The sequence below is a fragment of the Misgurnus anguillicaudatus genome, chromosome 8 (assembly GCF_027580225.2).
Source record: "Misgurnus anguillicaudatus chromosome 8, ASM2758022v2, whole genome shotgun sequence".
NCBI classification, from domain to species: domain Eukaryota; kingdom Metazoa; phylum Chordata; class Actinopteri; order Cypriniformes; family Cobitidae; genus Misgurnus; species Misgurnus anguillicaudatus.
Window position 1 is genome coordinate 5,285,001 of NC_073344.2, and position 21,947 is coordinate 5,306,947.

The 21,947-nt window shown below is 41.0% G+C and overlaps 28 non-coding genes across 28 annotated transcripts; all 28 read right to left on the reverse strand.

Moving 5' to 3' along the window:
• Positions 1-127: 127 nt before the first annotated feature.
• trnaa-cgc (transfer RNA alanine (anticodon CGC)) lies at positions 128-199 on the reverse strand. The gene has a single exon. It is a non-coding gene; the product is annotated as a tRNA-Ala (tRNA).
• Positions 200-340: 141 nt separating this feature from the next.
• Positions 341-412, reverse strand: trnaa-cgc (transfer RNA alanine (anticodon CGC)). Its single transcript has one exon. It is a non-coding gene; the product is annotated as a tRNA-Ala (tRNA).
• Positions 413-553: 141 nt separating this feature from the next.
• On the reverse strand, positions 554-625 carry trnaa-ugc (transfer RNA alanine (anticodon UGC)). Its single transcript has one exon. It is a non-coding gene; the product is annotated as a tRNA-Ala (tRNA).
• A 141-nt stretch (positions 626-766) lies between these two features.
• trnaa-ugc (transfer RNA alanine (anticodon UGC)) lies at positions 767-838 on the reverse strand. The gene has a single exon. It is a non-coding gene; the product is annotated as a tRNA-Ala (tRNA).
• A 138-nt stretch (positions 839-976) lies between these two features.
• On the reverse strand, positions 977-1,048 carry trnaa-ugc (transfer RNA alanine (anticodon UGC)). Its single transcript has one exon. It is a non-coding gene; the product is annotated as a tRNA-Ala (tRNA).
• A 141-nt stretch (positions 1,049-1,189) lies between these two features.
• trnaa-ugc (transfer RNA alanine (anticodon UGC)) lies at positions 1,190-1,261 on the reverse strand. The gene has a single exon. It is a non-coding gene; the product is annotated as a tRNA-Ala (tRNA).
• A 141-nt stretch (positions 1,262-1,402) lies between these two features.
• trnaa-cgc (transfer RNA alanine (anticodon CGC)) lies at positions 1,403-1,474 on the reverse strand. Its single transcript has one exon. It is a non-coding gene; the product is annotated as a tRNA-Ala (tRNA).
• Positions 1,475-1,828: 354 nt separating this feature from the next.
• On the reverse strand, positions 1,829-1,900 carry trnaa-cgc (transfer RNA alanine (anticodon CGC)). The gene has a single exon. It is a non-coding gene; the product is annotated as a tRNA-Ala (tRNA).
• Positions 1,901-2,254: 354 nt separating this feature from the next.
• Positions 2,255-2,326, reverse strand: trnaa-ugc (transfer RNA alanine (anticodon UGC)). Its single transcript has one exon. It is a non-coding gene; the product is annotated as a tRNA-Ala (tRNA).
• Positions 2,327-2,467: 141 nt separating this feature from the next.
• Positions 2,468-2,539, reverse strand: trnaa-ugc (transfer RNA alanine (anticodon UGC)). The gene has a single exon. It is a non-coding gene; the product is annotated as a tRNA-Ala (tRNA).
• Positions 2,540-2,680: 141 nt separating this feature from the next.
• Positions 2,681-2,752, reverse strand: trnaa-cgc (transfer RNA alanine (anticodon CGC)). The gene has a single exon. It is a non-coding gene; the product is annotated as a tRNA-Ala (tRNA).
• Positions 2,753-2,893: 141 nt separating this feature from the next.
• Positions 2,894-2,965, reverse strand: trnaa-ugc (transfer RNA alanine (anticodon UGC)). The gene has a single exon. It is a non-coding gene; the product is annotated as a tRNA-Ala (tRNA).
• A 141-nt stretch (positions 2,966-3,106) lies between these two features.
• On the reverse strand, positions 3,107-3,178 carry trnaa-ugc (transfer RNA alanine (anticodon UGC)). Its single transcript has one exon. It is a non-coding gene; the product is annotated as a tRNA-Ala (tRNA).
• A 138-nt stretch (positions 3,179-3,316) lies between these two features.
• On the reverse strand, positions 3,317-3,388 carry trnaa-ugc (transfer RNA alanine (anticodon UGC)). Its single transcript has one exon. It is a non-coding gene; the product is annotated as a tRNA-Ala (tRNA).
• A 141-nt stretch (positions 3,389-3,529) lies between these two features.
• trnaa-ugc (transfer RNA alanine (anticodon UGC)) lies at positions 3,530-3,601 on the reverse strand. Its single transcript has one exon. It is a non-coding gene; the product is annotated as a tRNA-Ala (tRNA).
• Positions 3,602-3,955: 354 nt separating this feature from the next.
• Positions 3,956-4,027, reverse strand: trnaa-cgc (transfer RNA alanine (anticodon CGC)). Its single transcript has one exon. It is a non-coding gene; the product is annotated as a tRNA-Ala (tRNA).
• Positions 4,028-4,168: 141 nt separating this feature from the next.
• trnaa-cgc (transfer RNA alanine (anticodon CGC)) lies at positions 4,169-4,240 on the reverse strand. The gene has a single exon. It is a non-coding gene; the product is annotated as a tRNA-Ala (tRNA).
• Positions 4,241-4,381: 141 nt separating this feature from the next.
• On the reverse strand, positions 4,382-4,453 carry trnaa-ugc (transfer RNA alanine (anticodon UGC)). The gene has a single exon. It is a non-coding gene; the product is annotated as a tRNA-Ala (tRNA).
• A 141-nt stretch (positions 4,454-4,594) lies between these two features.
• trnaa-ugc (transfer RNA alanine (anticodon UGC)) lies at positions 4,595-4,666 on the reverse strand. The gene has a single exon. It is a non-coding gene; the product is annotated as a tRNA-Ala (tRNA).
• Positions 4,667-4,807: 141 nt separating this feature from the next.
• trnaa-ugc (transfer RNA alanine (anticodon UGC)) lies at positions 4,808-4,879 on the reverse strand. Its single transcript has one exon. It is a non-coding gene; the product is annotated as a tRNA-Ala (tRNA).
• A 352-nt stretch (positions 4,880-5,231) lies between these two features.
• Positions 5,232-5,303, reverse strand: trnaa-cgc (transfer RNA alanine (anticodon CGC)). The gene has a single exon. It is a non-coding gene; the product is annotated as a tRNA-Ala (tRNA).
• A 354-nt stretch (positions 5,304-5,657) lies between these two features.
• Positions 5,658-5,729, reverse strand: trnaa-cgc (transfer RNA alanine (anticodon CGC)). Its single transcript has one exon. It is a non-coding gene; the product is annotated as a tRNA-Ala (tRNA).
• Positions 5,730-5,872: 143 nt separating this feature from the next.
• On the reverse strand, positions 5,873-5,944 carry trnaa-ugc (transfer RNA alanine (anticodon UGC)). Its single transcript has one exon. It is a non-coding gene; the product is annotated as a tRNA-Ala (tRNA).
• A 141-nt stretch (positions 5,945-6,085) lies between these two features.
• On the reverse strand, positions 6,086-6,157 carry trnaa-ugc (transfer RNA alanine (anticodon UGC)). The gene has a single exon. It is a non-coding gene; the product is annotated as a tRNA-Ala (tRNA).
• A 141-nt stretch (positions 6,158-6,298) lies between these two features.
• trnaa-cgc (transfer RNA alanine (anticodon CGC)) lies at positions 6,299-6,370 on the reverse strand. Its single transcript has one exon. It is a non-coding gene; the product is annotated as a tRNA-Ala (tRNA).
• A 141-nt stretch (positions 6,371-6,511) lies between these two features.
• Positions 6,512-6,583, reverse strand: trnaa-cgc (transfer RNA alanine (anticodon CGC)). The gene has a single exon. It is a non-coding gene; the product is annotated as a tRNA-Ala (tRNA).
• A 716-nt stretch (positions 6,584-7,299) lies between these two features.
• On the reverse strand, positions 7,300-7,371 carry trnaa-ugc (transfer RNA alanine (anticodon UGC)). The gene has a single exon. It is a non-coding gene; the product is annotated as a tRNA-Ala (tRNA).
• Positions 7,372-7,727: 356 nt separating this feature from the next.
• trnaa-ugc (transfer RNA alanine (anticodon UGC)) lies at positions 7,728-7,799 on the reverse strand. The gene has a single exon. It is a non-coding gene; the product is annotated as a tRNA-Ala (tRNA).
• Positions 7,800-21,947: the final 14,148 nt, after the last annotated feature.

Below are 21,947 nucleotides of genomic sequence, written 5' to 3' on the forward strand. Positions count from 1 at the left end.
TTTCTAGCACACTGAGGTTTTTCACTTTACGTGAGGCAAGAGGAACAGACAAGAGAATACTGCTTGACTTTTACATCAAATGCAATTTCAACACTTATTCAGGGGTTCTTAAAATCATGAAAGATTTTGGAGATGCTGGGGATTGAACCCAGGACCTCATAAATGCAAAGCATGCGCTCTACCACTGAGCTACATCCCCGCTTGGCTGTTGAATTTCCTGCCAGACCAGGTTTTTCATTTTACGTGAGGCAAGAAGAACAGACAAGAGACTACTGCTTGACTTGTAAATCAAATGCAACATCAACACTTACTCAGGGGTTCTTAAAATCATGAAAGATTTTGGAGATGCTGGGGATTGAACCCAGGACCTCATACATGCGAAGCATGCGCTCTACCACTGAGCTACATCCCCACTTGGCTGGTGACTTTCCTGCAAAACAAGGTTTTTCATTTTACGTGAGGCAAGTGGAAAAGACAAGCGAATACTGCTTGACTTTTACATCAAATGCAATGTCAACACTTATTCAGGGGTTCTTAAAATCATGAATGCATTTGGAGATGCTGGGGATCGAACCCAAGACCTCATACATGCAAAGCATGCGCTCTACCACTGAGCTACATCCCCGCTTGGCTGTTGAATTTCCTGCCAGACGAGGTTTTTCACTTTACGTGAGGCAAGAAGAGCAGAGAAGAAACTACTGTATGACTTGTAAATCAGATGCAACATCAACACTTATTCAGGGGTTCTTAAAATCATGAAGGAATTTGGAGATGCTGGGGATTGAACCCAGGACCTCATACATGCAAAGCATGCGCTCTACCACTGAGCTACATCCCTGCATGGCTTGTCACTTTTTTGCAAAATGAGGTTTTTCACTTCACGTGAGGCAAGAGCAGACAAGAAACTACTGTATGACTTGTAAATCAGATGCAACATCAACACTTATTCAGGGGTTCTTAAAATCATGAAGGCATTTGGAGATGCTGGGGATTGAACCCAGGACCTCATACATGCAAAGCATGCGCTCTACCACTGAGCTACATCCCCACTTGGCTTGTCACTTTCTAGCACACTGAGGTTTTTCACTTTACGTGAGGCAAGAGGAACAGACAAGAGAATACTGCTTGACTTTTACATCAAATGCAATGTCAACACTTATTCAGGGGTTCTTAAAATCATGAAAGATATTGGAGATGCTGGGGATTGAACCCAGGACCTCATACATGCGAAGCATGCGCTCTACCACTGAGCTACATCCCCACTTGGCTGTTGAATTTCCTGCCAGACCAGGTTTTTCATTTTACGTGAGGCAAGAAGAGCAGACAAGAAACTACTGTATGACTTGTAAATCAAATGCAACATCAACACTTATTCAGGGGTTCTTAAAATCATGAAGGCATTTGGAGATGCTGGGGATTGAACCCAGGACCTCATACATGCAAAGCATGCGCTCTACCACTGAGCTACATCCCCACTTGGCTTATCACTTTCTTGCACACTGAGGTTTTTCACTTTACGTGAGGCAAGAGGAACAGACAAGAGAATACTGCTTGACTTTTACATCAAATGCAATGTCAACACTTATTCAGGGGTTCTTAAAATCATGAACCCATTTGGAGATGCTGGGGATTGAACTCAAGACCTCATACATGCAAAGCATGCGCTCTACCACTGAGCTAGATCCCCGCTTGGCTGTTGAATTTCCTGCCAGACGAGGTTTTTCATTTTACGTGAGGCAAGAAGAACAGACAAGAGAATACTGCTTGACTTGAAAATCAAATGCAACATCAACACTTACTCAGGGGTTCTTAAAATCATGAAAGATTTTGGAGATGCTGGGGATTGAACCCAGGACCTCATACATGCGAAGCATGCGCTCTACCACTGAGCTACATCCCCAATTGGCTGGTGACTATCCTGCAAAACCAGGTTTTTCATTTTACGTGAGGCAAGAAGAGCAGACAAGAAACTACTGTATGACTTGTAAATCAGATGCAACATCAACACTTATTCAGGGGTTCTTAAAATCATGAAGGCATTTGGAGATGCTGGGGATTGAACCCAGGACCTCATACATGCAAAGCATACGCTCTACCACTGAGCTACATCCTCACTTGGCTTGTCACTTTCTTGCACACTGAGGTTTTTCACTTTACGTGAGGCAAAAAGAGCAGACATGAAACTACTGTATGACTTGTAAATCAGATGCAACATCAACACTTATTCAGGGGTTCTTAAAATCATGAAGGCATTTGGAGATGCTGGGGATTGAACCCAGGACCTCATACATGCAAAGCATGCGCTCTACCACTGAGCTACATCCCCACTTGGCTTGTCACTTTCTAGCACACTGAGGTTTTTCACTTTACGTGAGGCAAGAGGAACAGACAAGAGAATACTGCTTGACTTTTACATCAAATGCAATGTCAACACTTATTCAGGGGTTCTTAAAATCATGAAAGATTTTGGAGATGCTGGGGATTGAACCCAGGACCTCATAGATGCAAAGCATGCGCTCTACCACTGAGCTACATCCCCGCTTGGCTGTTGAATTTCCTGCCAGACCAGGTTTTTCATTTTACGTGAGGCAAGAAGAACAGACAAGAGACTACTGCTTGACTTGTAAATCAAATGCAACATCAACACTTACTCAGGGGTTCTTAAAATCATGAAAGATTTTGGAGATGCTGGGGATTGAACCCAGGACCTCATACATGCGAAGCATGCGCTCTACCACTGAGCTACATCCCCACTTGGCTGGTGACTTTCCTGCAAAACAAGGTTTTTCATTTTACGTGAGGCAAGTGGAAAAGACAAGCGAATACTGCTTGACTTTTACATCAAATGCAATGTCAACACTTATTCAGGGGTTCTTAAAATCATGAATGCATTTGGAGATGCTGGGGATCGAACCCAAGACCTCATACATGCAAAGCATGCGCTCTACCACTGAGCTACATCCCCGCTTGGCTGTTGAATTTCCTGCCAGACGAGGTTTTTCACTTTACGTGAGGCAAGAAGAGCAGAGAAGAAACTACTGTATGACTTGTAAATCAGATGCAACATCAACACTTATTCAGGGGTTCTTAAAATCATGAAGGAATTTGGAGATGCTGGGGATTGAACCCAGGACCTCATACATGCAAAGCATGCGCTCTACCACTGAGCTACATCCCTGCATGGCTTGTCACTTTCTTGCAAAATGAGGTTTTTCACTTCACGTGAGGCAAGAGCAGACAAGAAACTACTGTATGACTTGTAAATCAGATGCAACATCAACACTTATTCAGGGGTTCTTAAAATCATGAAGGCATTTGGAGATGCTGGGGATTGAACCCAAGACCTCATACATGCAAAGCATGCGCTCTACCACTGAGCTACATCCCCACTTGGCTTGTCACTTTCTAGCACACTGAGGTTTTTCACTTTACGTGAGGCAAGAGGAACAGACAAGAGAATACTGCTTGACTTTTACATCAAATGCAATGTCAACACTTATTCAGGGGTTCTTAAAATCATGAAAGATATTGGAGATGCTGGGGATTGAACCCAGGACCTCATACATGCAAAGCATGCGCTCTACCACTGAGCTACATCCCCACTTGGCTGTTGAATTTCCTGCCAGACCAGGTTTTTCATTTTACGTGAGGCAAGAAGAACAGACAAGAGACTACTGCTTGACTTGTAAATCAAATGCAACATCAACACTTATTCAGGGGTTCTTAAAACCATGAAGGAATTTGGAGATGCTGGGGATTGAACCCAGGACCTCATACATGCAAAGCATGCGCTCTACCACTGGGCTACATTCCCACTTGGCTTATCACTTTCTTGCACACTGAGGTTTTTCACTTTACGTGAGGCAAGAGGAACAGACAAGAGAATACTGCTTGACTTTTACATCAAATGCAATGTCAACACTTATTCAGGGGTTCTTAAAATCATGAACCCATTTGGAGATGCTGGGGATTGAACCCAGGACCTCATACATGCAAAGCATGCGCTCTACCACTGAGCTAGATCCCCGCTTGGCTGTTGAATTTCCTGCCAGACGAGGTTTTTCATTTTACGTGAGGCAAGAAGAACAGACAAGAGAATACTGCTTGACTTGAAAATCAAATGCAACATCAACACTTACTCAGGGGTTCTTAAAATCATGAAAGATTTTGGAGATGCTGGGGATTGAACCCAGGACCTCATACATGCGAAGCATGCGCTCTACCACTGAGCTACATCCCCAATTGGCTGGTGACTATCCTGCAAAACCAGGTTTTTCATTTTACGTGAGGCAAGAAGAGCAGACAAGAAACTACTGTATGACTTGTAAATCAGATGCAACATCAACACTTATTCAGGGGTTCTTAAAATCATGAAGGCATTTGGAGATGCTGGGGATTGAACCCAGGACCTCATACATGCAAAGCATACGCTCTACCACTGAGCTACATCCCCACTTGGCTTGTCACTTTCTTGCACACTGAGGTTTTTCACTTTACGTGAGGCAAGAGGAACAGACAAGAGAATACTGCTTGACTTTTACATCAAATGCAATGTCAACACTTATTCAGGGGTTCTTAAAATCATGAACCCATTTGGAGACGCTGGGGATTGAACCCAGGACCTCATACATGCGAAGCATGCACTCTACCACTGAGTTACATCCCCCCTTGGCTTGTCACTTTCTTGCAAACTGAGGTTTTTCACTTTACGTGAGGCAAGAGGAACAGACAAGAAACTACTGTATGACTTGTAAATCAAATGTAACATCAACACGTATACAGGGGTTCTTAAAATCATGAAGGCATTTGGAGATGCTGGGGATTGAACCCAGGACCTCATACATGCAAAGCATACGCTCTACCACTGAGCTACATCCCCACTTGGCTTGCCACTTTCTTGCACACTGAGGTTTTTCACTTTACGTGAGGCAAGAGGAACAGACAAGAGAATACTGCTTGACTTTTACATCAAATGCAATGTCAACACTTATTCAGGGGTTCTTAAAATCATGAACCCATTTGGAGATGCTGGGGATTGAACCCAAGACCTCACACATGCAAAGCATGGCTCTACCACTGAGCTACATCCCGCTTGGCTGTTGAATTTCCTGCCAGACGAGGTTTTTCATTTTACGTGAGGCAAGAAGAACAGACAAGAGACTACTGCTTGACTTGAAAATCAAATGCAACATCAACACTTACTCAGGGGTTCTTAAAATCATGAAAGATTTTGGAGATGCTGGGGATTGAACCCAGGACCTCATACATGCGAAGCATGCGCTCTACCACTGAGCTACATCCCCACTTGGCTGGTGACTTTTCTGCAAAACAAGGTTTTTCATTTTACGTGAGGCAAGAAGAACAGACAAGAGACTACTGCTTGACTTGCAAATCAAATGCAACATCAACACTTACTCAGGGGTTCTTAAAATCATGAATGAATTTGGAGATGCTGGGGATTGAACCCAGGACCTCATACATGCAAAGCATGCACTCTACCACAGAGTTACATCCCCCCTTGGCTTGTCACTTTCTTGCAAACTGAGGTTTTTCACTTTACGTGAGGCAAGAAGGACAGACAAGAGAATACTGCTTGACTTTTAAATCAAATGCAACGTCAACACTTATTCAGGGGTTCTTAAAATCATGAAAGCATTTGGAGATGCTGGGGATTGAACCCAGGACCTCATACATGCAAAGCATGCGCTCTACCACTGAGCTACATCCCCCCACATGGTGTGTCACTTTCCTGCTAAATGAGATTTCTCACTTTACGTGAGGCAAAAAGAGCAGACATGAAACTACTGTATGACTTGTAAATCAGATGCAACATCAACACTTATTCAGGGGTTCTTAAAATCATGAAGGCATTTGGAGATGCTGGGGATTGAACCCAAGACCTCATACATGCAAAGCATGCGCTCTACCACTGAGCTACATCCCCACTTGGCTTGTCACTTTCTAGCACACTGAGGTTTTTCACTTTACGTGAGGCAAGAGGAACAGACAAGAGAATACTGCTTGACTTTTACATCAAATGCAATGTCAACACTTATTCAGGGGTTCTTAAAATCATGAAAGATTTTGGAGATGCTGGGGATTGAACCCAGGACCTCATACATGCAAAGCATGCGCTCTACCACTGAGCTACATCCCCGCTTGGCTGTTGAATTTCCTGCCAGACCAGGTTTTTCATTTTACGTGAGGCAAGAAGAACAGACAAGAGACTACTGCTTGACTTGTAAATCAAATGCAACATCAACACTTACTCAGGGGTTCTTAAAATCATGAAAGATTTTGGAGATGCTGGGGATTGAACCCAGGACCTCATACATGCGAAGCATGCGCTCTACCACTGAGCTACATCCCCACTTGGCTGGTGACTTTCCTGCAAAACAAGGTTTTTCATTTTACGTGAGGCAAGTGGAAAAGACAAGCGAATACTGCTTGACTTTTACATCAAATGCAATGTCAACACTTATTCAGGGGTTCTTAAAATCATGAACGCATTTGGAGATGCTGGGGATCGAACCCAGGACCTCATACATGCGAAGCATACGCTCTACCACTGAGCTACATCCCCACTTGGCTGGTGACTATCCTGCAAAACCAGGTTTTTCATTTTACGTGAGGCAAGAAGAGCAGACAAGAAACTACTGTATGACTTGTAAATCAGATGCAACATCAACACTTATTCAGGGGTTCTTAAAATCATGAAGGCATTTGGAGATGCTGGGGATTGAACGCAGGACCTCATACATGCAAAGCATACGCTCTACCACTGAGCTACATCCCCACTTGGCTTGTCACTTTCTTGCACACTGAGGCAACATCAACACGTATTCAGGGGTTCTTAAAATCATGAAGGAATTTGGAGATGCTGGGGATTGAACCAAGGACCTCATACATGCAAAGCATGGACTCTACCACTCAGCTACATCCCCGCTTGGCTTGGTCACTTTCTTGCAAAATGAGGTTTTTCACTTCACGTGAGGCAAGAAGAACAGACAAAAGAATACTGCTTGACTTTTACATCAAATGCAATGTCAACACTTATTCAGGGGTTCTTAAAATCATGAACCCATTTGGAGATGCTGGGGATTGAACCCAGGACCTCATACATGCAAAGCATGGACTTTACCACTGAACTACATCCCCGCTTGGCTAATTACTTTCCTGCAAAACGAGGTTTTTCATTTTACGTGAGGCAAGAAGAACAGACAAGAGACTACTGCTTGACTTGAAAATCAAATGCAACATCAACACTTAATCAGGGGTTCTTAAAACCATGAAAGATTATGGAGATGCTGGGGATTGAACCCAGGACCTCATACATGCAGAGCATGCGCTCTACCACTGAGCTACATCCCCCCACATGGTGTGTCACTTTCCTGCTAAATGAGATTTCTCACTTTACGTGGGGCAAAAAGAGCAGACAAGAAACTACTGTATGACTTGTAAATCAGATGCAACATCAACACTTATTCAGGGGTTCTTAAAATCATGAAGGCATTTGGAAATGCTGGGGATTGAACCTAGGACCTCATACATGCAAAGCATGCACTCTACCACTGAGTTACATCCCCGCTTGGCTTGTCACCTTCTTGCAAAATGAGGTTTTTCACTTTACGTGAGGCAAGAAGAACAGACAAGAGAATACTGCTTGACTTTTACATCAAATGCAATGTCAACACTTATTCAGGGGTTCTTAAAATCATGAAAGCATTTGGAGATGCTGGGGATTGAACCCAGGACCTCATACATGCAAAGCATGCACTCTACCACTGAGTTACATCCCCGCTTGGCTTGTCACTTTCTTGCAAAATGAGGTTTTTCACTTTACGTGAGGCAAGAAGAACAGACAAAAGAATACTGCTTGACTTTTACATCAAATGCAATGTCAACACTTATTCAGGGGTTCTTAAAATCATGAACGCATTTGGAGATGCTGGGGATTGAACCCAGGACCTTTTACATGCGAAGCATGCGCTCTACCACTGAGCAGCATCCCTATCAGGTTTCTTTTGGTGTTCTTTGACACTTAGGGATTTAATTCAATTCAATTCAATTCAATTTTATTTATATAGCGCTTTTCACAATTTGGTAATTGTATCAAAGCAGCTTTACATTAATAGAAGCATTGAAAAGCACAGAAAATCGACAGATAGCACAACATAATACACAATAGCACAAGCAGCTAAATTTGCTGCGGCTATAAATCAACATTAAAGCGAATGTATTACTAATGTAACGTATAGAAGTTAAGCCCAAGAAGGCTGCCTCCCTGGGTTGAAAAAACCCCTAGGAGAAAAAAACCCCGGATTTATAGTTGATGATTTTAGAAAATTTGTGTGCCCAGGGTGATCTATAAAACAGAAACAGAAACTTGTTTGACTAAGGCCAGAGGCCCCACTGCCGTTGTTAATACGGCCCACTGCCGTTGTTAATACTAACGTACAGTGGCAAACGGTTCTGTATGACATACTATTCTCAAGATCATGGGAAAAAGCCAAAATCGCAACCCGGCCATATGTGGAAATTAAGACTCAACCGACAACTAATTCAAAGTTTCAACATATTACTAAAGAGTATTAATGACATTTACCATGCTTTGGAGTGTTGACGAAAATAAGGTTTTAATTTATTTATTTATTAGCTTGTACAAGGTAGCTATTGTGAGATAAGTACCATTACTAAAACCAATTATGTGAATGCCTTGTTAAAGAGAAAAGTTTTAAGTCTAGATTTAAAGTTATCTACTGTCTCTGATTTTCTGACATCGGTTGGTAAATCATTCCATATCTTAGGGGCTAAGTAGAAAAAGGATCTGCCACCTCTAGACACTTTTGATATTTTAGGGATAATTAAGAGACCGGAATGCATGTGATGGATTGTATTCTGATAATAATTCTCTAAGATATGAGGGTGCTAGGAAATTTAAGGCTTTGTAGGTGATTAGTAATATTTTAAATTGTATGCGATATTTAACTGGTAGCCAGTGTAAAGATGCCAGAATTGGGCTTATGTGGTCATACTTCTTAGGGCGAATAAGCACTCTTGCAGAAGCGTTTTGAACTAGCTGAAGCTTGTTTACCTATTTGCATGGCATCCTCCAAGTAACGAGTTAGAATAGTCTATTCTAGAGGTCATAAAAGCGTGGATAAGCATCTCTGCATCTGATGCAGACAACATATGGCGTATTTTTGAGATATTTATGGAAGAATGCTGTGCGGAAGACATTGGAGATATGGCTATCGAAGGATAAATTGCTGTCGAACATCACACCTAAATTCTTAACCGTGGAGGATGGCACCACAGTGCAGCCATCTATGGGCAACTTGTAATCTGTCATATTATGTTTGTGGCGATTCGGTTCGATAACAAGTATCTCTGTCTTATTGGAGTTTAGCATAAGAAAGTTATGTGCCATCCAGTCACTAATATCGCTGATGCAGTCTGTTAGCGTAGAAAACTGGTGTGTTTCGCTGGGATGTGAGGAGGTGTACAGCTGGGTATCATCTGCATAGCAGTGAAACCGTATGTCATGTTTCCTGATAATATCTCCTAGAGTTAACATATATAACGAGAACAGGATAGGACCTAAAACTAATCCCTGCGGTACGCCGTATTTAAAGGGGCGGTGAATTTGTTGATTTTATTGTTTTATACAGTTGTCTGATGTCTACTTATGATGTTCGCTTGGTTTTTACATTCAAAAACATCAAAAGCAATAAGTAATATGCTATTTTGTAACATGGATTAGTGGCTGTCTTGAGAAATGGTTCGTTTGAAGGGGCGGGCCGCATTGAAGACCTGAACGTAAACACCCACTGCTATGATTGGACAGCTTCGTTCCCCGTCATTACATGTAGGGAAATGTTTTAAAAACATTAATGTGATAAAAATAGCAGCCGAACACAAATATGTTTGAGACACAAAAGATTCTGGGTGCTAAACATGATACACATAAATGAAAATACGTATATTAAAGTAGAAACAAAACTCGACGTGACTAAATTACCGTATAAAACACAGTAAGCGTGCATCCGAATCTAAACTGCGGCTAATAAATCCTTATCAATAACTTTGTATATTTCTATTGTGCTTGTGAGGTTGCTTTTACATTCACGTAATGTTAAATACCACAGTTATATGACAAAAAATAAGCTTTGTTGAGTGTTTGACCTTTCAAACGCAACTCGCCTAAATTACCGTATAAAACACAGTAAACGGGCATCAGAATCTAAACTGCGGCTGATAAATCCTTCCTTATAACTAACTTTGTATATTTCTACCTTTAAATTACAGTCGTATTGTTAAGTGTTGTACCTTTATTAATCGTTTAATGTTTTTAGTAAATTAAAACAGTCAAACAAACGTGTTTAGACACGGATGTTACAACAGGACATATCAAGCAATCTCTTTTAACAAAGCAATAGTGAAACGCAGTAACTTAAATAAAGTAAAATGTCTTACTGTGAATTATACTGCTGTGTCATTGTTGTCAGATCCAATATAAGTGGTGCTTCTGAGTCTCTCTGCAAATCCAGCATCGACTTCTTTACAAATGAATCCATGTACACAACGTTAACAACACTCCCCACACGAGCTGGAACTTCTTCAAAAGCAAACTTTATCCACGCATATTGCTAATGTTATGTTTCAAGCCTCCGAATTGAAGTATTTAGCGTCTGTGTTGTTCCCACGCAGTTCTTCCACAACCGAAAATGCGTTTCCATGGTATCATAACAGATCACAGCGTCAAAAGTCATTTTGGTTACATTTGTCAATCTTTAAAGACATGTTTACTCGTTAAGACACACGTGTGTCACGCGAAGCTGTGGGCGGAGCTACAAAAGTAGACTTGTCCTTTTGGTTATGGGGAGGTGTTTCAATTCTACTTTGACGTCATAGATTTCCGAATTTTTCACTGGAGTGTTTAGCTGGCTTGGTGCCAAAAACGGTTATATTTCAGTAGCACGGACGTTTTCAGTTCTGAAACTTGCAGGATGTTAAGTTAAGTATGATGACCTCTTATATAACAAATTATCAAGTTAAAATTGAGTTTTTGATTCACCACTCCTTTAACCAGGGAGTGATATGACTCCTCCTCATTTACATAAACAAAGTGAAAGCGATTGGTTAGATACGATCTGAACCAGGCTAGCGCCTGACCACTGATGCCAACATAGTTTTCTAGCCTATTGAGTAAGATTGTGTGATCTATTGTGTCAAAGGCTGCACTAAGGTCTAATAATATAAGGAGTGAGATTTCGCCACGATCGGATGTTAGGAGAAGGTCATTTGTAACTCTAAGCAGTGCTGTCTCTGTGCTATGGTGGGGCCTGAATCCTGAAACTTTTCATACCTACTATTATTTGCTAAGAATGTGCGTAGCTGGCTTGCCACTATTTTTTCTAATATTTTAGAAAGAAAAGGGAGATTTGAGATTGGTCTAAAGTTATTAAGATCTCTCTGGTCAAGGTGTGTTTTTTTAATGAGCGGTCTAATAACTGCTAGTTTGAAAGCTGTTGGAACGTAGCCTAATTCTAGTGATGAGTTAAAGATATTTAGTACTGGGTGTGACACTACATGAAATACCTCTTTTAATAATTTTGTGGGAATGGGGTCTAATATACATGACGATGATTTGGATGACGTTACTAATTTAGATAGCTCTTCTATTGTTGTAGGTTTAAATGACTCAAGATGTTCGTATGGTAAGCTAGCGTTAAATGTATTATTGGGTAGAGTGGTGGCTGCTTGCGTACCTATAATGTTTCACCTAATAATCGTAATTTTCTTAGTAAAGAAGTTCATGAAGTCGTTACTTTTCTCACTCACTCACATTTACACACTTACTAACACTTACATTCACACTCACTCACACTTACTCACACTCACTCACATTGACACACTTGCTCACACGTACTCTCACACTTACTCACACCCACTCACACTCACTCACATTGACACACTTGCTAACACTTACTCTCACACTTACTCACACCCACTCACACTCAATCACATTGACACACTTGCTCACATTTACTCACACCCACTCACATTGACACACTTGCTCACATTTACTCTCACACTTACTCACACCCACTCACTCACATTGACACACTTGCTAACACTTACTCTCACACTTACTCACACCCACTCACACTCACTCACATTGACACACTTGCTCACATTTACTCACACTCACTCACATTGACACACTTGCTTACATTTACTCTCACACTTACTCACACACACTCACACTTACTCTCACACTTACTCACACCGAATCACACCCACACACACTTACTCACATTTACACACTTTGTCACATTTACACAAATACTCACACCCACACTTACTCACACTCACTGACATTTACACACTTACTCACATTTACACACTTACTCACAATCACTCACTCACTTACATTGACACACTTGCTCACACTTACTCTCACACCCACTCACATTGACACACTTGCTCACATTTACTCTCACACTTACTCACACCCACTCACTCAAATTGACACACTTGCTAACACTTACTCTCACACTTACTCACACCCACTCACACTCACTCACATTGACACACTTGCTCACATTTACTCACACTCACTCACATTGACACACTTGCTTACATTTACTCTCACACTTACTCACACACACTCACACTTACTCTCACACTTACTCACACCGAATCACACCCACACACACTTACTCACATTTACACACTTTGTCACATTTACACAAATACTCACACCCACACTTACTCACACTCACTGACATTTACACACTTACTCACATTTACACACTTACTCACAATCACTCACTCACTTACATTGACACACTTGCTCACACTTACTCTCACAGTTACTCGCACCCACTCATTTACGCTAACTCACTCACACTTACACTCACACTTACCCACCTTTGCACACTTACTAACACTTACATTCACACTCACTCACATTGAGTCACACTTACTAACATTTACACACTTACTCACACTCACACTCAAACATACTCACACTCACTCACATTTACACACTCACTCACATTTATACACTTACTCACACTCACACTTACTCACACTCGCTCACATTTACACACTCACTCACATTTACACACTTACTAACACTTAAATTCACAATCACTCACACTTACTTACTCACACTCACTCACATTGACACACTTGCTCACATTTACTCTCACACTTACTCACACCCACTCACACTCACTAACATTGACACACTTGCTCACACTTGCTCTCATACTTACTCACACCCACTCTCACACCTACTCACACCCACTCACACTTACTCACATTTACACACTTACTCACATTTACACACTTACACTCACACTTACTCACACTCGCTCACAATTACACACTCACTCACATTTACAAACTTACTAACACTTACATTTACACTCACTCACACTTACTCACACTCACTCACATTGACACACTTGCTCACATTTACTCTCACTCACACTTACTCACACTCACTCACATTGACACACTTGCTCACATTTACTCACACTCAGATTGACACACTTGCTCACATTTACTTTCACACTTACACCCACTCACTCACATTGACACACTTGCTCACATTTACTCTCACACTTACTCACATCCCACTCACACTCACTCACATTGACACACTTGCTAACACTTACTCTCACACTTACTCACACCCATTCACACTCACTCACATTGACAAACTTGCTCACATTTACTCACACTCACTCACATTGACACACTTGCTCACATTTACTCTCACACTTACTCACACCCACTCACACTCACTCTCACACTTACTCACACCGAATCACACCCACTCACACTTACTCACATTTACACACTTACTCACAACCACACTTACTCACACTCACTGACATTTACACACTTACTCACATTTACACACTTACTCACAATCACTCACTCACTCACATTGACACACTTGTTCACACTTACTCTCACACCCACTCACACTTACTCTCACACTTACTCACACCCACTCACACTTACTCACATTTACACACTTACTCACACTTACTCACACTCACTGACATCTACACACTTACTCACATTTACACACTTACTCACATTTACACACTTACTCGCCATCACTCACATTGACACACTTGCTCACACTTACTCTCACAGTTACTCACACCCACTCATTTACACTAACTCACTCACACTTACACTCACACTTACTCACATTTGCACACTTACGAACACTCACACTTACTCGCCCTCGCTCACATTTACACTCTCACTTACATTTACACACTTACTAACACTTACATTCACACTCACTCACACTTACTCACACTCACTCACATTTACACACTTACTCACATTTACACACTTACTCACACTCACACTCACTCACATTGACACACTTGCTCACATTTACTCACACTCACTCATATTGACACACTTACTCAAACCCACTCTTACACCTACTCACACCCACTCACACTTATTCACATTTACACACTTACTCACACTTACTCACACTCACTGACATCTACACGCTTACTCGCCTTTACACACTTTCTCACATTGACACACTTGCTCACACTTACTCTCATAGTTACTCACACCCACTCATTTACACTAACTCACTCACACTTACTCACATTTGCACATTTACTAAAACTTACATTCACACTCACTCACACTTACTCACATTTACACACTTACTCACACTCACACTTACTTACACTCGCTCACATTTACACTCTCACTCACATTTACACACTTACTAACACTTACATTCACACTCACTCACACCCTTACTCGCCATCATTCACATTGACACACTTGCTCACACTTACTCTCACTGTTACTCACACTCACTCATTTACACTAACTCACTCACACTTACACTCACACTAACTCACATTTGCACACTTACAAACACTTACATTCACACTCACACTCGCTCACATATACACACTTACTTACACTCACACTTACTCACACTCGCTCACATTTACACTCTCACTCACATTTACACACTTACTAACATTTACATTCACACTCACTCACACTTACTCTCACAATTACTCACACCCACTCATTAACACTAACTCACTCACACTTACACTCACACTTACTCACCTTTGCACACTTGCTAACACTTACATTCACACTCACTCACACTTACTCACACTAATTTACACACTTACTCATATTAACACACTTACTCACACTCACACTCGCTCACATTTACAAACTCACTCACATTTACACACTTACTAACACTTAGATTAACACTCACTCATACTTACTCACACTCACTCACTCACAATGACACACTTGCTCACATTTACTCACACTCACTCACATTGACACACTTGCTCACATATACTCTCACACTTACTCACATACACTCACACCTACTCACACTTACTCACCCAATCACACCCACTCACACTTACTCACATTTACACACTACCTCAAAACCACACTTACTCACACTCACTGACATTTACACACTTACTCACATTCAGACACTTACTCACATTTACTCACAATCACTCACATTGACACACTTGCTCACACTTACTCTCACAGTTACTCATACCCACTCATTTACAGTAACTCACTCATTCTTACACTCACACTTACTCACATTTACACACTTACTAACACATACATTCACACTCACTCACACTTACTCACATTTACACACTTACTAACACATACATTCACACTCACTCACACTTACTCACACTTACTCACACTCACACCCACTCGCCATCACTCACATTGACACACTTGCTCACACTTACTCTCACAGTTACTCACACCCACTCGTTTACACTAACTCACTCACACTCACACTTACTCACAATTGCACACTTAATAACACTTACATTCACACTCACTCACACTTACTCACACTTACTAACATTTACACACTTACTCACACTCACACTTACTCACACTCGCTCACATTTACAAACTCACTCACATTTACACACTTACTAACACTTAGATTAACACTCACTCATACTTACTCACACTCACTCACTCACAATGACACACTTGCTCACATTTACTCACACTCACTCACATTGACACACTTGCTCACATATACTCTCACACTTACTCACATACACTCACACCTATTCACACTTACTCACCCAATCACACCCACTCACACTTACTCACATTTACACACTACCTCAAAACCACACTTACTCACACTCACTGACATTTACACACTTACTCACATTTACACACTTACTCACATTTACTCACAATCACTCACATTGACACACTTGCTCACACTTACTCTCACAGTTACTCATACCCACTCATTTACAGTAACTCACTCATTCTTACACTCACACTTACTCACATTTACACACTTACTAACACATACATTCACACTCACTCACACTTACTCACATTTACACACTTACTAACACATACATTCACACTCACTCACACTTACTCACACTTACTCACACTCACACCCACTCGCCATCACTCACATTGACACACTTGCTCACACTTACTCTCACAGTTACTCACACCCACTCGTTTACACTAACTCACTCACACTCACACTTACTCACATTTGCACACTTACTAACACTTACATTCACACTCACTCACACTTACTCACACTTACTAACATTTACACACTTACTCACACTCACACTTACTCACACTCGCTCACATTTACACACTCACTCACATTTACACACTTACTAACACTTACATTCACACTCACTCACACTTACACTCATTTACACACTTACTCACATTTACACACTTACTCACACTCACACTTACACTCACTCACATTTGCAAAACTCGCTCACATTTACACGCTTACTAACACTTAGATTCACTCTCACTCATACTTACTCACACTCACTCACATTGACACACTTACTCACATTTACTCACACTCACTCACATTGACACACTTGCTCACATATACTCTCACACTTACTCACATCCACTCACACCCACTCACACTTTCTCTCACTTACTTACCCAATCACACCCACTCACATTTACACACTTTCTCATATTTACACACTACCTCACACCCACACTTACTATCACTCACTGACATTTACACACCCACTCACATTTACACACTTACACTCACACTTACTCGCATTCGTTCACATTTACACAATCACTCAGATTTACACACTTACTAACACTTACATTCACACTCACTCACACTTACTCACAATCACTCACATTGACACACTTGCTCACATTTACTCTCACACTTTCTCACATTTACACACTTACTAACACATGCATTCACACTTATTTACACTAACTCACTCACACTTAAACTCACACTTACTCACATTTACACACTAACTAACACTTACATTCACACTGACTCACACTGACTCACACTTACTCACATTGACACACTTTTTTACACTTACTCTCACACCCACTCACACTTACTCACATTGACACACCTACTCACACTCGCTGACATTTACACACTTACTCACACTCACACTTACTCAGACTCACTCACATTTACACATTTACTAACACTTACATTCACACTCACTCACACTTACTCACACTCACTCACGTTTACACACTTATTCATACTCACACTTACTCACACTCACTGACATTTACACACTCACACTCACTCACACTCACTCACATTGACACACCCGCTCACATTTACACACTTACTCACACCCACTCACACTCACTCACATTGACACACTTGCTCACACTTACTCACATTTACACACTTACTCACACTCAAACTTATTCACACTCACTGACATTTACACACTTACTCACACTCACTCACTCACACTCACTCACATTGACACACCCGCTCACATTTACACACTTACTCACACCCACTCACACTCACTCACATTGACACACTTACTCACACTTACTCACATTTACACACTTACTCACACTCAAACTTATTCACACTCACTGACATTTACACACTAACTCACACTCACACTTACTCAGACTCACTGACATTTACACACTACTCACATTTACACACTCACTCACACTCACTCACATTTACGCACAATCACTCACATTGACACATTTGCTCACACTTACTTTCACAGTTACTTACACCCACTCATTTACACTAACTCACTCACACTTACACTCACACTTTCTCACATTTACACACTCACATTTACACACTTACTCACACTTACTCGCCATCACTCACATTGACACACTTGCTCACACTTACTTTCACAGTTACTCACACCCACTCATTTACACTAACTCACTCACACTAACACTCACACTTACTCACATTTGCACACTTACTAACACTTACATTCACACCCACTTACACTTACTCACATTTACACACTTACTCACACTCACACTTACTCACATTCGCTCACATTTACACTCTCACTCACATTTACACACTTAGTAACACTTACATTCACACTCACGCTTACACTCACTCACATTTACACACTTACTCACATTTACACACTTACTCACATTTACACACTAACACTCACACTTACTCGCATTCGTTCACATTTACACAATCACTCAGATTTACACACTTACTAACACTTACATTTACACTCACTCACACTTACTCACACTCACTCACATTGACACACTTGCTCACATTTACTCACACTCACTCACATTGTAACACTTGCTCACACTTACTCTCATACTTACTCACACCCACTCTCACACCTACTCACACCCACTTACACTTACTCACATTTACACACTTACTCACATTTACACACTTACACTCACACTTACTCACACTCACTTACATTGACACACTTGCTCACATTTACTCTCACTCACGTTGACACACTTACTCACATTTACTCTCACTCACATTGACACATTTGCTCACACTTACTCTCACAGTTACTCACACCCACTCATTTACACTAACTCACTCACACTACCACTCACACTTACTCACATTTGCACATTTACTAACACTTACATTCACACTCACTCACACTTACTCACATTTACACACTTACTCACACTCACACTTACTCACACTCGCTCACATTTACACTCTCACTCATATTTACACACTTACAAACACTTACATTCATACTCACCCACACTTACTCACACTCACTCACATTTACACACTTACTCACACTCACACTTACTCACACTCGCTCACATTTACACTCTCACTCACATTTACACACTTACTAACACTTACATTCACACTGACTCACACTTACTCACACTTACTCACATTGACACACTTACTCACACTCGCAATCACTCACATTTACACACTTACTAACACTTACATTCACACTCACTCACACTTACTCACAATCACTCACATTTACACACTTACTAACACTTACATTCACACTCACTCACACTTACTCACACTCACTCACATTGACACACTTGCTCACATTTACTCACACTCACTCACATTGACACACTTGCTCACACTTACTCTCATACTTACTCACACCCACTCTCACACCTACTCACACCCACTCGCACTTACTCACATTTACACACTTACTCACATTTACACACTTACATTCACACTCACTCACACTTACTCACACTCACTCACATTTACACACTTACTCACATTTACACACTTACTCACATTTACACTTACTCGCACTCACTCACATTTACACAATCACTCTCATTTACACACTTACTAACACTTACATTCACACTCACTCACACTTTCTCATACTCACTCACATTGACACACTTTCTCACATTTACTCACACTCACTCACATTGACACACTTTCTCACATTTACTCACACTCACTCACATTGACACACTTGCTCACATTTACTCTCACAGTTACTCACACCCACTTATTTACACTAACTCACTCACACTTAAACTCACACTTACTCACATTTACACACTACCTCAAAACCACACTTACTCACACTCACTGACATTTACACACTTACTCACATTTACACACTTACTCACACTTACTCACAATCACTCACATTGACACACTTGCTCACACTTACTCTCACAGTTACTCATACCCACTCATTTACAGTAACTCACTCATTCTTACACTCACACTTACTCACATTTACACACTTACTAACACATACATTCACACTCACTCACACTTACTCACATTTACACACTTACTAACACATACATTCACACTCACTCACACTTACTCACACTTACTCACACTCACACCCACTCGCCATCACTCACATTGACACACTAGCTCACACTTACTCTCACAGTTACTCACACCCACTCGTTTACACTAACTCACTCACACTCACACTTACTCACATTTGCACACTTACTAACACTTACATTCACACTCACTCACACTTACTCACACTTACTAACATTTACACACTTACTCACACTCACACTTACTCACACTTGCTCACATTTACACACTCACTCACATTTACACACTTACTAACACTTACATTCACACTCACTCACACTTACACTCATTTACACACTTACTCACATTTACACACTTACTCACACTCACACTTACACTCACTCACATTTGCAAAACTCGCTCACATTTACACGCTTACTAACACTTAGATTCACTCTCACTCATACTTACTCACACTCACTCACATTGACACACTTACTCACATTTACTCACACTCACTCACATTGACACACTTGCTCACATATACTCTCACACTTACTCACATCCACTCACACCCACTCACACTTTCTCTCACTTACTTACCCAATCACACCCACTCACATTTACACACTTTCTCATATTTACACACTACCTCACACCCACACTTACTATCACTCACTGACATTTACACACTTACACTCACACTTACTCGCATTCGTTCACATTTACACAATCACTCAGATTTACACACTTACTAACACTTACATTTACACTCACTCACACTTACTCACACTCACTCACATTGACACACTTGCTCACATTTACTCACACTCACTCACATTGTAACACTTGCTCACACTTACTCTCATACTTACTCACACCCACTCTCACACCTACTCACACCCACTTACACTTACTCACATTTACACACTTACTCACATTTACACACTTACACTCACACTTACTCACACTCACTTACATTGACACACTTGCTCACATTTACTCTCACTCACGTTGACACACTTACTCACATTTACTCTCACTCACATTGACACATTTGCTCACACTTACTCTCACAGTTACTCACACCCACTCATTTACACTAACTCACTCACACTACCACTCACACTTACTCACATTTGCACATTTACTAACACTTACATTCACACTCACTCACACTTACTCACATTTACACACTTACTCACACTCACACTTACTCACACTCGCTCACATTTACACTCTCACTCATATTTACACACTTACAAACACTTACATTCATACTCACTCACACTTACTCACACTCACTCACATTTACACACTTACTCACACTCACACTTACTCACACTCGCTCACATTTACACTCTCACTCACATTTACACACTTACTAACACTTACATTCACACTGACTCACACTTACTCACACTTACTCACATTGACACACTTACTCACACTCGCAATCACTCACATTTACACACTTACTAACACTTACATTCACACTCACTCACACTTACTCACAATCACTCACATTTACACACTTACTAACACTTACATTCACACTCACTCACACTTACTCACACTCACTCACATTGACACACTTGCTAACATTTACTCACACTCACTCACATTGACACACTTGCTCACACTTACTCTCATACTTACTCACACCCACTCTCACACCTACTCACACCCACTCGCACTTACTCACATTTACACACTTACTCACATTTACACACTTACTAACACTTACATTCACACTCACTCACACTTACTCACACTCACTCACATT